This window comes from Prionailurus viverrinus, chromosome B3, assembly GCF_022837055.1.
Source record: "Prionailurus viverrinus isolate Anna chromosome B3, UM_Priviv_1.0, whole genome shotgun sequence".
NCBI classification, from domain to species: domain Eukaryota; kingdom Metazoa; phylum Chordata; class Mammalia; order Carnivora; family Felidae; genus Prionailurus; species Prionailurus viverrinus.
Window position 1 is genome coordinate 20,612,422 of NC_062566.1, and position 16,852 is coordinate 20,629,273.

A 16,852-nucleotide genomic window follows, 5' to 3' on the forward strand; every position below is an offset into this window, starting at 1 on the left:
GTTGCAGACTTTTTAGAAGTGCTGGAGGAGCTAAAGAGGATATAAAATTAGATTATTCAGAAACTAGTAACTGCAGATACCACAATTCACTTAGGGCTGAAAGAATAAAAAAGAAGAGGTGGTGAAGAGCTCCTGAAGGTAGAACACCACTCTGCATGTCACTGGTGGGCACTGCCATTGCCATTAGAGGCACATTGTGACTTTCAAACCCACTATGCTCTGTGGAAACTTTAAGGAGCAGTAGAGTCCATTGCCACCCATTGTGACACCGCTGGTGGCTCACAGCTGACAGCAGCCCCTGTAGACCAGAGTCTACAGCTGCTAGTAGCCATCAGGGATGCCCACTGCTACCAAAGACATCAGAAGCATTAAAAAAATGGCTCTGCTTTCTTAACACATTTCAGTCTTTCAGCCAGTACTTCCCTTGGGTAAAAGCTAACCAGACATCTACTGGAAAGGGAGTCTGGGAAATGAATTTTGCAGAGATGCAGCCCTCTCAAAAAGGAGAAGAATATGAAAGATGTGAAAGAAGGCAAGAGCAAACAAGAAAATAACCAGAACATCCTACCCTTTTGGTTATTTGACATCCATTCTCCTCAGCTTTCCACCTGTATTTCACTTCTGTACAAGGGCATAATATTCAGGGTAGTATGATGGGATTATCTTAAATGAATGAAATATTTTCATTGGTTTTTCCAAAAGTGAGATGTAAAGTCTCCTCTATATCTACCACTGTAGCCAGCCCTGGGTGAGGCTGTTAAGATAGTTCTGGCCAAAGCCAGTGGTACCATGGAGATGTGCAATGGGAGTATGAATGGAGAGAAGGCAATCAGTCTGAGAGGTATTTACAGATTTAATTTAACTTAATTTTCAGAATTAAATCTTAAAAGAATTTGTCATATGTCACATAATGAACAATGTCTGAAGCAATCATTTGCAGAACACTCAAATGTTCTTTATGGTCAAATCTATATTGTCTCCATCCAGACTAAGAAAATAAAATTCAAATTCAATCAAAGAATGGAAGTGACTGCCTATGCATGAACAATTTCCCCATATAAATTTTATCTCTGTGTGTAGCTCATGTTGTTTGTTTATGGATGGTTCAGAGGCCTTGGATATTTTCTCAAATGGTTTTATTGTCCAAATCAAGCCCAAGACATCTGCAACTGGTATACCATGAGTCTGCTCACATGATTGATCAATCCCAGTGAATGGCACAGGATTCATTCAAACAATAGAATTTTCAAAGGAGATAGTATTGTGTGCATTAACCACTACTCATCTAGACTTATAATTAAAAGTATGTAGGCCTATTCATAGAAAAATATTTTATTTCTATCCTGGAAATGGCTTAGAAGCTGAGAAAGTTTCAAGGCTCTTTCTGCTTCTGAAAGTTTGAATTTGCTGAGTGCTGACTTCAACCTAAGCACATGTGTGATTCTATCCAGAAGCTGATTCCAGGCTTCAGTTTCCCCACACGTTCTGTGAAAGTTCGCTAAGTGAAGGGATTTGGTTTTTTCCTTCACTCTCTACCTCTGTTAAACCTCTGTTAAAGCTGTACTTCTATTTGGAAACCTCTTATTTCTTATCTCAGCCCTAGTGACTCTTGCTTCAGGACAGCAGCCTGCCATCCCCACTGAGTTCTCAAATACAGCTGCTCTTGAGTGCAGGTTTCTTATGCCCCTTCTCTCTTCCTATTGTTCACCGTCTCTTTAATTTTGGTCCAGAAACACTTAGTGTTGGCATAGACAGCAGTGAATTGGCCAGGACATTAGAATTCTAAGAAGTCTAAAAGAACTGGTAATTATGTGAGGTGATGGAGGTATTTATTAACTCACGCTACTATGGTAAATATATAACGTAAAAACCATCATGCTGTACACCTTAAACGTACACAGTGTTATATGTAAATTATCTGAATAAAGTAGGAACAACAACAAAAAAATCCTTTACCTAATAGAGTTTGACCACTAAATATTATGATCACTTGTAACATTTTACATGACTTGTACGATGGGAAGAAGTTAATTAACCACACAGGCAAGCTTTTCTGGGTTGAGTATCACAAGCTAGGCGTTCCGATCTCCACGTTCCCCCTATGTAATTACAGCTTTATTTAAGTAATTACAGCTTTATTTAATACATTTTTGCTAGGAATGGTCTAAATTGGGTGATAATTTTAAGAGAGTTCTAAAAGGTAACCTTTTCCCACACCGGGAGTCGAACCCGGGCCGCCTGGGTGAAAACCAGGAATCCTAACCGCTAGACCATGTGGGAGAAGACAGCTTTGGCTTGCCGTGTAAGCAAATTGAAACATTCTCTCAGCTTCCGCCTTCTGTGTTCGACCCCGCCTCCTGCCGCTCCAGCTTTCTGCGCATGCGTGGCTTTTCGGCTTTCTCTAGTTGCGGTGAGCTCCCGACGCTTTCTCCGCCCAAGGGTGGGAGCGGGTGCTTTGTCTAATGGTCGCCGCGGCCTGCCTGTCTCCCTGCTTAGAGAGGCTGCAGCCAGGACTGAACCTCCAGAAATCTCTGTTAAAAAGCTCCCGCGGTGAGATTTGGATAAGAATGGACTAAATGGCTCAAGGAACAAATTCTGAGATTGGCTCCCCAGGTCCCAGTTCTCCGGGTTTGTCGCTGCGGATAACCTTTTATTAGACCAGATTTTTCCAATCATGAGAGTTTAGCCCTTAGGGCATTTTAGCTGGAATTTCACAGTTAGATGCCTGCATGAATGAAACCCGGAATAACCTGTGGGGAACGTTTTGGGCGAATATGGCCTTCGGAGACTACTGTTTTCACGATCTTGTTTAGGATTGGCCTTACATTAATAAAACCAAAGCAAAACACCCAAAACTTTAAGTAAAGGAAAAATCCACACATTGCACTACAGTAAAGAACACGTACCTGGGGGTGGGGGTGGAGGGAATAAAAACAACAACAACAACAACAACACAGATTGGGAATAAACATAAAAGATAAATACATAGATAAGAAACTACACACGATTTTTAGTAAGACAAACACTGCGATATGAAAGTGAGAACTTGCTGTGAATAGGCCATTAGTTGGAGAGGAACCCCATGGACAAAACAATTTGAAAAAAATCTCAACCTCTCTGGCTCCCAGCTAGCATTTGGACAAAAAACAAAAGTGTGAAAATGTGAAGTGTTGGCAAGTATGTGGGAAAAAGGAAGTTCTTAGAAACTCCTAAAAATTGATCAAGGAGGCACAGTGTCAGGATTTTCTAAATGTGTTTATGACCAAGCAATTCTATTTTTCAATTTTCGTAAACCCCGCATTGTTCTTGAACTGCTTCTCAGACACTTAATATCAAGACACACTGCTGTGCAAGTAATACACACACCTTGGGGCATGATAACATTACCACAGTGGAGGGCCAGGATCACCCTAAGGAAACAGGGAAAAAGGATGAAGGGATTAAAATATTCCTAATCTCTAAGAATTTCAAATGTCTGATGAAAAATCAAAATTCTTAAGAATTGAAAACATTTTTCGACATGAAAGGGACCATAAATAACATCAATATGTCAAAATTCTAGCTACAGATTGTAAGGAAATGTTTGAAGTATGTTTTATAGGAAAAGGTGACTATGCATACCATACAACTGAAACTAAGCATCTGGGGAAACCCACAGGGATAGGGGGCAAGGAGTTCTGATTAGCCAGTAAATTCAGGGAAAAAGCTCAGCCTCATGTGTAACCATGGCAGCACAATGTAAAACAATGCTAAAATATCCAGTGTTAGGGAAGAAGTGAGGACACAAACCCAGACAATGGAAATAGGCACAGTCCATTTGTGGAGGGAAGGGAAGGAATGGGTAGGAACAACTTGGCAATTAGGTATTGAAGTGTGGAAGGTATATATTTAATTCAGCATTTTCAATTCTGTGCTGCCCATAGCCAGGTACCCTATGATGGCAGCATATTAAGATTGTCTGGGAGGCAGTCCTCTCAGTAGAGAGTCTTGGGGCCTCTTCCTACTCTTAACACACTCTGCAGCTCCCACATGGGAGAACAAAGAGCACAGCACAGACTTCAAGGTTATTCATTAACATTCTGAAAAATCAATAGTTGACTGGCATCCCCCAGCCCCTCATCACCTGAATGCAGAGCCTTCTGAGGCAGGAGGGGCCAGAGCCACAAGATGGCTCTTAAGATGGAGTAGGATTCTGAACTGTCTCTCTATCCTGTCCATACTAAACATGGGGCCTAGTATACGATAGATACGCAATAATTTTTGATTGGTTTATTTTCTTTTCAACGATAGTAAGATTATGAAAGTGATTTTTTGGCAAGTCCGAGTTCCTCAACTTGTGTTTCTAAAAATGTGTCCAGTTGGGAAGGAAGATGGTAACCACCCTTACTCTTGCTAACAAATACACTAAACAAAGCAAACATAAAACTGGCATTGCTTCCATAGAGCATCTTTGATTACTCTCTAAGCCAAACCAAACATTTATTTAAAAAGTAACTGTTCATTATATTGGGCTAGCCACATGGAATTGCCAATTACCCACTGGTTTTGATTTACTAAAATGGAAATTTCATGTTTTAACACAATTCTTCCCCTAACTGTGATCATCCAGATTTACCTAATAATAGCAGAGACTTAAGGAAAACATACTATTTAATTGAAATCTGAGTTTTCCAACAGCAATATCAACAGCAACAACAACAATAAAAAACTACACTTGCTCCCAGGATATAGACACTTTGCTTTTTAAAGTCACCATGCAAAGATGAAAGCCTAGTGGGCTGAGGGGTGGGAAAAGAGCAGTTACAGAGTATTTATTTAACAAATTTATTCTGGTGTGTAAAAGCAGAGTTGAAATGTGATTCGCAACTTCAACATTATTTAAAATTTTTAAATTAACGTTACTTATGTATTTTGAGAGAGAGTGAGAGATAGCGTCACAATTGGGGAAGAGGCAGAGAAGAGAGGGAATCCCAAGCAGGCTCCACACCATCAGCAAAGAGCCTGATTCAGGGCTCCAACTCACAAACCATGAGATCATGACCTGAGCTGAGATCAAGAGTTGGATGCTTAACCTGCTGTGCCACCCAGGTGCCCCAATTCAACATTATTTAAATCAATGAGAATTCCTGAATTATTAGAGGGAGAAGAAAATTCCCTTCAGTGAATAAAAAACATTTATGAATTCATCTCTAAAATGGGGACTCCTTTAAAATAAGCTACATTTCCAAGTATGTTGAAAAAAATAGTCATTGCCTTAGAGAATTAGCATGTGATTGAAGAGACTGTAGCAACCATTAAAAAGATGATGTCATTCATCATGAAGCCATGCTTGCTTTTCAGTAGGAATGAAGTTGTCAGGGAGATAATTCTTGAGGGCACACAGGCTTAGATTTTTATTGGTTGAGTAGAAGCCCATTCAAGTTTTTGGGGCTTAGAGTTTACACAAATGTTAGGATCTATTAAAAAAAAAAGAATGCAAAATCATGAATATAAAATTCTTTAGGGAAGTGAATATTTAGAGTAAGAAGAAATCACAACGAATTACACATTTAAAAATGAAAAATATCACAAATATTTAAAAATCTAGAAAAGAATATTTTTATTTATTAACTTCTAATGCCCGCATGTTAATTTTTTTTCTACATTTCTTTTTGGCTGCATACTCTGATCCTTTCCTCATGTGACACAGAATGTAATATTTTCTGTGGAGAGAATCTAAAGATAATGCAGTCATTAGCATGATTTTTGAATTTAAAAAAATTCTTAATATTTATTTTTGAAAGAGAGAGAGACAGAGTGTGAGTGGGGAGGGTCAGGGAGGGAAGCACAGAATCTGAAGCAGGATCCAGGCTCTGAGCTGTCAGCACAAAGCCCAATGTGGGGCTTGAACCCACGAACTGCGGGATCATGACCTGAGCTGAAGTCAGATGCTTAAACGACTGAGCCACCTAGGTGCCCCCCCCACCTTTTTAAAATTTTTTTAAAATTTAGCATGATTTTTGAAAATTGTTCTTTTGTTATTGATAGTTGAAAATTTTTATTTTAGTTTCTCAACTCATTATTAGTAATAACATACATTTTTAACATTGCTATTAAATTACAGCAGCTTCTGTTAAAGTTTTTTCATACATGAATCATAACATTGCAGGATATTTCAAATATTCCCTCAATTGTTGACACTTATTTACCAGTTTAGTAGTTGTGTCTCATTGCACTGGCATCTTAGAAGATTTTGTGGTTGTTTCAGTCTTTGTTGAAATCAGTATTTTGTGTCAAATCAGCAGGAAATTTAAATATTTTCTCAATGAATTCATATGATTTGCTCCTTTTTTATTTTTTTAAAGTGAGAGAGAGAGAGAGAGAGAGAGAGAGAGAGATTGAGAATGAGTTGGGGAGGGACAGAGAGCGAGACAGGGAGAGAAAGAATCCCAAGCAGGCTCGACAGACACTCAGTGTGGAGACCAAGGCAGGCTTGATCTCATGACCGTAGATCATGACCTGAGACGAAATTAAGAGTGATGCTTAACCTACTGAGCCATCCAGGAGCCCCATTTGCTCCTTTTTATTAATTAGATTATCAAAGAATTTAAGAGTTTATTTACCACTTCTTTTTGAAATTTATATCTTTTTCTTAATGAATTATTACTTTGGTATTATTTATGTGACTTTCACATAATGTGTCAAGATTTGTTAAAACCCCATTGTGTTGGAATGTGTAAAACATAATTTCACACACAGATGAACATTCACAGTTTGTAGGATAGCTGTGATTTTGTGCTTTGCAATCATAGGACTTGTTATAAATTATTTTCTATATGATTCCTATCCAGAAAAGTATCTAGGAGTTTTTGAATGGTATCAAGTATATTCCTAAGAGGAAACCAATGATAATGCCATCCTCTAGTTAAAATTTTGCATGTCTGGTAATTGGAAGAATTTTCCACAGGCTAGCTTCTGGCTCTGTAAGTAGCAAAGCTGCTTTTCTTCCATTGCAGACATCTTCCAGTGCCAGAGCCATAGGAAATGTTCTTATCAAGATAACACCTCTAGCTGTTTGTGTCATAATACTGAGTGATTAGCATGGTGAAGTTCAAGTCTGTCAGGCTCAGCACTCATACAAATGTTGGGATCCATTTAAAGAAAAAGAATACAAATTCATGAATGCAAAATTCTGTATGAAAGTGAATATTCATTGTGGACAAATGACAACTAATTACACATACACAAAATGAAAAATACCAAAAATATTTAAAAATCTAGAAAAGAGGGGCACTTCTGCAGCACAGTTAGTTAAGTGTCTGACTCTTGGTTTTGGCTCAGGTCACTATCTCATAGTTTTTGGGATTGAACCCCACATCGGGCTAAATGCTGAGTATGGGGCCTGCTTGGGATTCTCTTCTCTCTCTGCCCCTTCCCCACTTATTCTCTTTCTTTCAAAATAGATGAATAAACATTTAAAAAATCTAGAAAAGGGTATTTTTATTTATTAACTTCTAATGCCCCCATATTACTTTCTTCAGCCAGACCTTGAATTCTCATAGCCATCCAATTCCACCCAACCTGAGGGGAGTTGTGAAGGACCAGAATTCCAAGGAGAAGGAGACATTTACCTGATTGTAGTTAAAATAACTTACTTTGTAAACTTTACAAAACCTGTGACTACATAAGACAGTCTGTGAGCCACGCCCAGGGTCTTGAAAAGGGCCAGTGAAAAGTGAAGCTTCCTAAAGCTGAAGCCTCATTTACTTCATGAAAAATTCACCTCTGGCTTTAGGAAGTAGACCTAAAGTCTCTGTCACCTTCCTCCTTTCTATCCCATCAACAGGGCCCTAGTTTAGACCTCCCTTGGGTAACTCCTGAATGATTGAAAATGTTTCCTTGCTGGTCTGTCAATACCTTGGTTTTATCTTCTATCTAATATCTCATTAGTCCACTAATTAAAACCTTCCAATGGTTATTTATCATCTAAGGTCAAATTCCTTAGCAGTTTAGAAAGGCCATTCATATCTGACTCATGCCTCTACATACAGCCTTATTTCTCTATGCTTTGTATTCTTTGTTGTTTCTCCTACTGTGCAGTACTAAAAACTCTTTTCCTTTGTATGTGCCAATTTACCTCTACTAAATTGCCTTCTTCCCCCAACTTTGTGCATATCCTTCATCTGCTTTACCTAAGGAATGCTTCCTTATTTGTCAAGACTTAGGTTAAATATCACCTCATTGTGGATATTTTTCTAGAACCAAGCTTTGCTCCATGGTGGCCCCCATCCATACCTTAGATGATTCCCTACATCATACCACTACTCCACCTTCTATACATCCTTATAACTCACTTCTCACCCTATATTATAATTAATTCAAATTGTATGTGTGTATTTCCCAAAACTTTAGTTTTGAGAAAGACAAAAAAATATACAGCCCCAGATATCCAGGGAGTTGGTCTGGTATTCATATCTAGATCATGTTATTTTCCTATTGCACATAAGCAATCTTACAGAACACAAAACTCAGACAAAGTCCCTCTGAGCCCATTATGAAGTGAGACAAAGCAAGGCCATTTCAATGTTGTCTAAGTATAGATGAAAAACAAGGTCCCTATGCCACCCACAAAATGCCAAACACCTCTCTCTCAGCTATAATGAGTGACTGCAATTTCTTGATCAATTATAACTTTTTCCTTCTATAGTCTTGAGGGTCCTCCCCCTAGATATGATGAATTGGGATACCCAGTTATAGAATTGTCTACATTTTCTGAGAGCATATCAATTCAGCCAACTAGAAACCAAATTATATGATAGATTCTTTGGAACAGCCTCTTGTGAAGATGCCATGGTTCCCTAGGGTACATGTTCTTTCTCACTGAAAAGAGTAATAAAACCAATTTGTTTAGCTACAGGTATGCCCCTGGTGGTCTTTGGCTGAAGAGAATTATGGAAATAAAGCTCCACTTAGGTGCACTGAGAGCTTCCTGCCTTGGCCTGATATGCTTGACTCAGTGATGGCACACACATCTTGGACTTTGTGCCTGTACCTGCACCAGATGCCATGTGCCCTGGCAGCGTGGTGAGTACATGCTGAATCGAACTCCCCTATTTTGCTAAAGCCTTTTCAGCATTAGGTTTATTTGTTTTTCTTAGGAATTAGGTCTTTTGGGATTTTTACTCATCAGAGTATATTCATATTGTTCTTTCATAAAATTGTTTATTAGTATTTACTACCTGTTTGTCTAATCTCCTGTTGTCTGCTTGCCTTGTATCTTAGAAGTTGTTTGTCTTTGGAGGGAAAGTCTATAGATCCAGATCTGAGAAATCCATCATCAAGCCATCTCAGGGGCTGAGAAATTGAGGTTTCTTCTCAGTGTTCTTTGAGCAAACTTTGCCCTGATCACCATCTAAAACCCTGGTAAGAACTTCTTCCTCAGTCTTATTTTTGTATTCTCTCAAAAACTGCACTTATTCAATTTTATCTGCTTGAAACCAGATATTTTCTGGCCCCAATAGATGATGATCGGTCTTTACCAAGCTTCAGACACACGCAATCACACGAGAGCCATCCTTATTTTTTATTTTATTTATTTATTTCTTTATTATGTGAAATTTATTGTCAAATTAGTTTCCATACAACACCCAGTGCTCATCCCAAAAGATGCCCTCCTCAATACCCATCACCAACCCCCCCCTCCCTCCCACCCCCCATCAACCCTCAGTTCTCAGTTTTTAAGAGTCTCTTATGCTTTGGCTCTCTCTCCCACTCTAACCTCTTTTTTTTTCTTTTTTTCCTTCCCCTCCCCCATGGGTTTTGTTAAGTTTCTCAGGATTCACATAAGAGTGAAACCATATGGTATCTGTCTTTCTCTGTATGGCTTATTTCACTTAGCATCACACTCTCCAGTTCCATCCACGTTGCTACAAAGGGCCATATTTCATTCTTTCTCATTGTCATGTAGTACTCCATTGTGTATATAAACCACAATTTCTTTATCCATTCATCAGTTGATGGACATTTAGGCTTTTTCCACAATTTGGCTATTGTTGAGAGTGCTGGTTATAGATATTTTGTAATTTTCATTGGTTTCTTCAATATAAACTACACTTCCTCCAGGCTGACCCCTTGCTTTCCTTATATTTTATCACTATTAACTCAAATTATTGTGCATATCTTTCTAACTGGCACAATTTTACCAAGACATTTGAAACCAAAGAGAACACTTTAGAGAATTTTTAATATAGGCAGGATAGTTCACTTGAGCAGCACTTTAGAACAGAAAGGAAACAATTTCTTGGCAACTACTGTTTGTTGTCTCTACAGTTTTGCCTTTTGTAGAATGTTCTATGAATGGAATCACATAATATATGGTCTTTTCAGACTGACTTCTTTTATTTAGCAATGTACATTGAAGGTTTACATGTTTTTGTGTAGCTTGATAGCTTATTTCTATTTATCACTGAATAATATTTCATTGTACCCCATCCAAAGTTTGTTTATCCATTCACCTAGGACATCTTGGTTGCTTCCACTTTTGGCCATTATAAATAGCTATACACATTTATAGGTAGGTTTTTCTGTGTGGGTATAAGTTTTCAGCTCAGTTGGGTAAATAATGAGGAGTACAATTGTTAGATCACATGGTAAAAGTATGTTTGGCTTTGTAGGAAACTGATAGACGATCTTCCAAAAGGACTGTATCGTTTTGCATTTCCACCGAGCAATGAATGAGAGTTCCTTTTGCTCCATATCTGTGCCAGCAACTGATTTTATTACGTTTTTGGATTTAATTAATTCTAATAGATGTGTTGTGATATCTCATTGCTGTTTTAGTTGACATTTCCCTAATGACAAATGATGATGAATACCTTTTTGTATGCTTATTTATAATATGTGTAGATTCTTTGGTTATATTCTGATCTTTTGCCCCATCAGCATTCAATGATCTCATTACTATGGCAGAAGGATGTTCTTGCCTTATTGCACATATGTGATTTTATGTGTCATTTCTTACTCTGTTAATAGCCTCCAGCGGACCAAGCCAGGGCCTGCCACATTTGATCTGACAATCAAATGACGCAGGCAGAAAATTTTGAAACCATGTGTAGTTATAAAAATAAAAACTTACCCACACCTCCATCCAGGAATAGCCACCTTAACCAATTAGTCACAACTCCTTCTGGCCTGTTTTCTCCTGTGGGATTATTCTTTTTTACAATTTTTTTTTATGTTGGACATTTAACTTATTTTCAACTTTTTCTAATCTTAAATCATGCTGAAACAAACCACATGATTCATAAATCTTTCACCTCATTTCAGATGAAACCCCAGAATTAGAATTATTATATAAAATTTTAACAGCCCCTTAAAGTTCTTTGATACACACATTTTTTTTTCCCCACAAAATTGCTAACATTTTATTTCCACTGGAAGGGACTGAGAATGCTCATCCATTATACTCCTACCAGCACTAAGGTCAGTGTTTTTCATCTTTGTCAGGCTGTCAGCCCAACCATGGTATTTTATGTTAATTCAAATGAATTTAATTTAATAGGCAGTTTGAACATTTTTTTTCTTATAGTTGAAATTAGTTTCCTATGAGTTTTTGTATAGTACTCATTTGTGGTCTCAGTGATGATTTACTTCAGTCTGAGTCATAGCCACAAACTGCTTCTATAGCAATCTTGGATGTGTTTTCTTCATTAGGAATCAAAACCAAGGGAGGGTGTGGAAAACAGAGCCCAGTTTTAATCTCAAAGCTCAACACCACAGCCTCTCCATGTACTATGGTTTGAAATGAGGTAATGGCTAACTCTTTGACCCCTCTGTTTCTTCATTTGTTGACTGGAGGCATCACCTATGCTTCACAGGGCTTTCGTAAGGATGACATGAAATAATACATGTGACAGGCTTTCTTCTTTACGGCTCTTTGCCCAGAATTTCCTGGGGATTTAGCTGTTGTGTAAATCTACTCATTGCTGTAAACAGGAAATTTTTTTTTATTTTTATTTTTTTATTATTTTTTTCAATATATGAAATTTATTGTCAAATTGGTTTCCATACAACACCCAGTGCTCATCCCAAAAGGTGCCATCCTCAATACCCATCTCCCACCCTCCCATCCCTCCCACCCCCCATCAACCTTCAGTTTGTTCTCAGTTTTTAAGAGTCTCTTATGCTTTGGCTCTCTCTCCCACTCTAACCTTTTCTTTTTTTTTTTTCCCCTCCCCCATGGGTTCCTGTTAAGTTTCTCAGGATCCACATAAGAGTGAAACATATGGTATCTGTCTTTCTCTGTATGGCTTATTTCACTTAGCATCACACTCTCCAGTTCCATCCACGTTGCTACAAAGGGCCATATTTCATTCTTTCTCATTGCCACGTAGTACTCCATTGTGTATATAAACCACAATTTCTTTATCCATTCATCAGTTGATGGACATGTAGGCTCTTTCCATAATTTGGCTGTTGTTGAGAGTGCTGCTATAAACATTGGGGTACAAGTGCCCCTATGCATCAGTACTCCTGTATCTCTTGGGTAAATTCCTAGCAGTGCTACTGCTGGGTCATAGGATAGGTCTATTTTTAATTTTTTGAGGAACCTCCACATGGTTTTCCAGAGTGGATGCACCACTTTGCATTCCCACCAACAGTGCAAGAGGGTTCCCATGTAAACAGGAAAATTAATATTTATAAAAGGCATGTTAAATGCAAGAGATGAGGTTGGCATAAAGAGTGCATAAAGGAAATTGGTATAGGGTTTAGGCAGTGGAATATATCTGGGTATATACTTTTTGTTTCTTTGTTGAAGGATCAACTTTGAGGAACTGCAGTTTACAGATTATATATATAAATATATAAAACACTTCATCCTTCTGTCTCAAGAAAGGCTTCATAGTTTGTAAGCTTGTTTCCTGCATGAAAAAAAGTAGATTTACCTACATGGGTTTACCACTTCTTGACAGACTCTAAGTGATCTGGCAGCATGTACAGAATCATAAACAGACAGAAAAAAAAACAATATGCTTAAGGGGAATTATGCTACAAGTAAACATGAATGAAACAGAACTGGCAGATAAACCATTTGACAGTTTTAACAAAAAAATTATCCTTTAGAAGAGATTCAATTAGAGCACAAAAATGACTTTCTCAAATTTAACTTTTATAGAAAAATTGGAAAAAAGTTTAACAATGAAAACAAATGTACCAAAAGAATAGAAATAGTGAAAGTATTTCAGTAGTTTCAGAAAATATAACAAGCAAATAATTCTGCAGTCCAAAGACATAAAAATAGTCAAAAGAGAGATGATAATTAAATTATAAAGAAAATTTTCTGCAATAATAAAGTTTTATCACCAAAAACTGAATATCTACATGGAAAAGAATGGAATTGGACCTCTCATCTTATACCATACACAAAAATCAACTCAAAATGGATTAAGCACTTAAACATAAGACCTGAAAATATAAAACTCCTAGAAGAAACAAAGGAGAAAATCTTAATGACATTGTTCTTTGGCAATATCACGGATATGTCACAAAAAAGCACAGGTACCAAAAACAAACATAAACAAGTGGGACTACATCCAACTAAAAAGCTTCTGCATAGCAAGGGAAACAATCAATGGAGTGAAAAGGCAATTTATAGAATGAGAAAAAATATTTGCAAGCCATATACTTGATAAGGGATTAATATCCAAAATATATAAGAAGTTCCTATAACTCATCAGTAAAAACAATAAAAAACCCAATTTAAAAATGGACAAAGGACCTGAATAGACATTTCTCCAAAGAAGATATACAAATGGCTAACTGGTACATGAAAAACATCACTAACTATGAGGTAATGCAAATCAAAACCACAATGAGATATTATTTCACACCTATCAGGATGGCTATTATCAAAAATACAAAAGGCAATATTGGTGAAGACGCAGAAACCTTGCATACTGTTGGTGGGAATGCAAAATGGTGCAACCATTATGGAAAATAGTATTAAAGTTCCTCAAAAACTTAAAAGTAGAACTACCACATGACCCCACCATCCCTCTACTAGGTATTTATCCAAAATAATTGAAATAAGAATCTCAGAGATATTTGTACTCCTATGTTCATTGAAGCATTACTCACAATAGCTAAAACATGGAAAGAACTTAAGTCACCATGAGCAGATGAATAGATAAAGAAAATGTGGTAATAAAAATATAATGGAATATTTTTCAACCTTAAAAAAGAAGAAAATTCTGCAATATGTGAATGGAAAAACTGAGGATATTATGCTAAATGAAAGAAACCAATCATAAAAAGATAAATACTACATTCCACTTATATGAAATATCTAAAGTAGTATATTTATGGAATCAAGAATGAAATGGTGGTTGCCAAGGGCTGGGGAGGGGGGGAGGGGGAGTTACTAGTCAACAGGCACAAAGTTTCAGTCAAGCAACATAAGTTCTAGAGATGTTCTGTACAAAATTGAGACTGGATTCAACAATAATGAATAATGAATTTCATGTTAAATATTATTTTAACAATAAATTAAATAAATAATAAATAAATAAATAAATAAATAAAGACTTGAGTCTGCAGATTAAAAAAAAACTCACTGGGTAGAGAAAAGATTAATTAAAAAAATAAAGAGATGCTTTAGACACATCTTTTTTGAAATTCTGACACTTGAGTATAAAGAAAAAATTGTTTCAATTTCCAAAATGTAAAAAACAAACACAACTGAAATTAAAATAGCATCAGACCTGTCTTCTTTGGCACTGGACCTCAGAGATAGTGGAATAATATCTACAGAATACTAAAATAATAGTGTTTAGGCCCAAAAATGTATTCCCAATTAAAATACCATTCACTTGTCAGAGTTAAAGATGACACTTTTGTATGTACATTGAATTAGAATATATCACCTGCCAGGTGCCCCCTTTATGAAGAAACATTTAAAGTGTTCGTGAATGATACAAAAGGAAGCATGAACATATGGAGATGTTACCAAGTTGGGACCTTGGGCACTCAGAACAATAAAAATTGACTGGGGCCAAATGGATGTTCCAGACAAGGCTTTTTATTGGGGCTTATGTTTGAGCATAAGAAAGAAAAGCACAAAGGAAAGGATCATTCAAGCTGGCTCCCCAAAGTTTTTAAAGGACTAAGGAGGGAAAGGACTGACTTTTAAGCATGTAGAGGTGGGGATTTCTTGGAGCTTGATCACCTAACAATCATGCTTTTTACTGTTGCACGTCTAATTAGTGTATTGAAACTCTACCCCTGGGCTTGAATTTTAGTATTACGATGAGGGAGAAAGTTCTGAAAGGTGAGTGCTGGAGTCCACCTTGGCACACATGGATTTGGTTCTGTCTTTGCTGGTCTTGGCTAGTCATAGTCCAGTCCTTCCTTTAGGTAAGCATCCTGCTTCCACATTCCTTAAAAATATATTACTTAAGGGGCATAGGGTTTCAGCTATCAAGAATGCTGGATTTTATACTTAGGGTTGTGGGATCCAGGTCCAGTCCCTGCTCTGCCTCAGAAAGATAGACTCTCTTCTTGGATAAGAAGAATTAGTATCGTGATTATATTGATTATCACAATAGTAATTTATACATTTAGCATAATTGCAATAAAATACCAACAGAATATGTTTGTGGGAACCAGACAAGCCAATTAAAAAGTTTGTATTAAGAAATAAACATTTTGAGTTTATTTTTGTGAATGGTGTGAGAAAGTGGTCTAGTTTCAACCTTCTGCATGTTGCTGTCCACTTCTCCCAGCACCATTTGTTAAAGAGGCTGTCTTTTTTCCATTGGATGTTCTTTCCTGCTTTGTCAAAGATGAGTTGGCCATACGTTTGTGGGTCTAGTTCTGGGGTTTCTATTCTATTCCATTGGTCTATGTGTCTGTTTTTGTGCCAATACCATGTTGTGTTGATGATGACAGCTTTGTAGTAGAGGCTAAAGTCTGGGATTGTGATGCCTCCTGCTTTGGTCTTCTTCTTCAAAATTCCTTTGGCTATTCGGGGCCTTTTGTGGTTCCATATGAATTTTAGGATTGCTTGTTCTAGTTTTGAGAAGCATGCTGGTGCAATTTTGATGAACTCAAAATGGATAAAGGACCTAAATGTGAGACAGGAAACCATCAAAACCTTAGAGGAGAAAGCAGGAAAAGACCTCTCTGACCTCAGCCGTAGCAATCTCTTACTCGACACATCCCCAAAGGCAAGGGAATTAAAAGCAAAAGTGAATTACTGAGACCTTATGAAGATAAAAAGCTTCTGCACAGCAAAGGAAACAACCAACAAAACTAAAAGGCAACCAACGGAATGGGAAAAGATATTTGCAAATGACATATCGGACAAAGGGCTAGTATCCAAAATCTATAAAGAGCTCACCAAACTCCACACCCGAAAAACAAATAACCCAGTGAAGAAATGGGCAGAAAACATGAATAGACACTTCTCTAAAGAAGACATCCGGATGGCCAACAGGCACATGAAAAGATGTTCAGCATCGCTCCTTATCAGGGAAATACAAATCAAAACCACACTCAGGTATCACCTCACGCCAGTCAGAGTGGCCAAAATGAACAAATCAGGAGACTATAGATGCTGGAGGGGATGTGGAGAAACGGGAACCCTCTTGCACTGTTGGTGGGAATGCAAATTGGTGCCGCCGCTCTGGAAAGCAGTGTGGAGGTTCCTCAGAAAATTAAAAATAGACCTACCCTATGACCCAGCAATAGCACTGCTGGGAATTTATCCAAGGGATACAGGAGTACTGATGCATAGGGCCACTTGTACCCCAATGTTCATAGCAGCACTCTCAACAATAGCCAAATTATGGAAAGAGCCTAAATGTCCATCAACTGA

At 37.5% G+C, this 16,852-nt stretch overlaps 1 non-coding gene across 1 annotated transcript; it reads right to left on the reverse strand.

The window, feature by feature from the left end:
• Nucleotides 1-2,208: 2,208 nt before the first annotated feature.
• TRNAE-UUC (transfer RNA glutamic acid (anticodon UUC)) lies at nt 2,209-2,280 on the reverse strand. The gene has a single exon. It is a non-coding gene; the product is annotated as a tRNA-Glu (tRNA).
• Nucleotides 2,281-16,852: the final 14,572 nt, after the last annotated feature.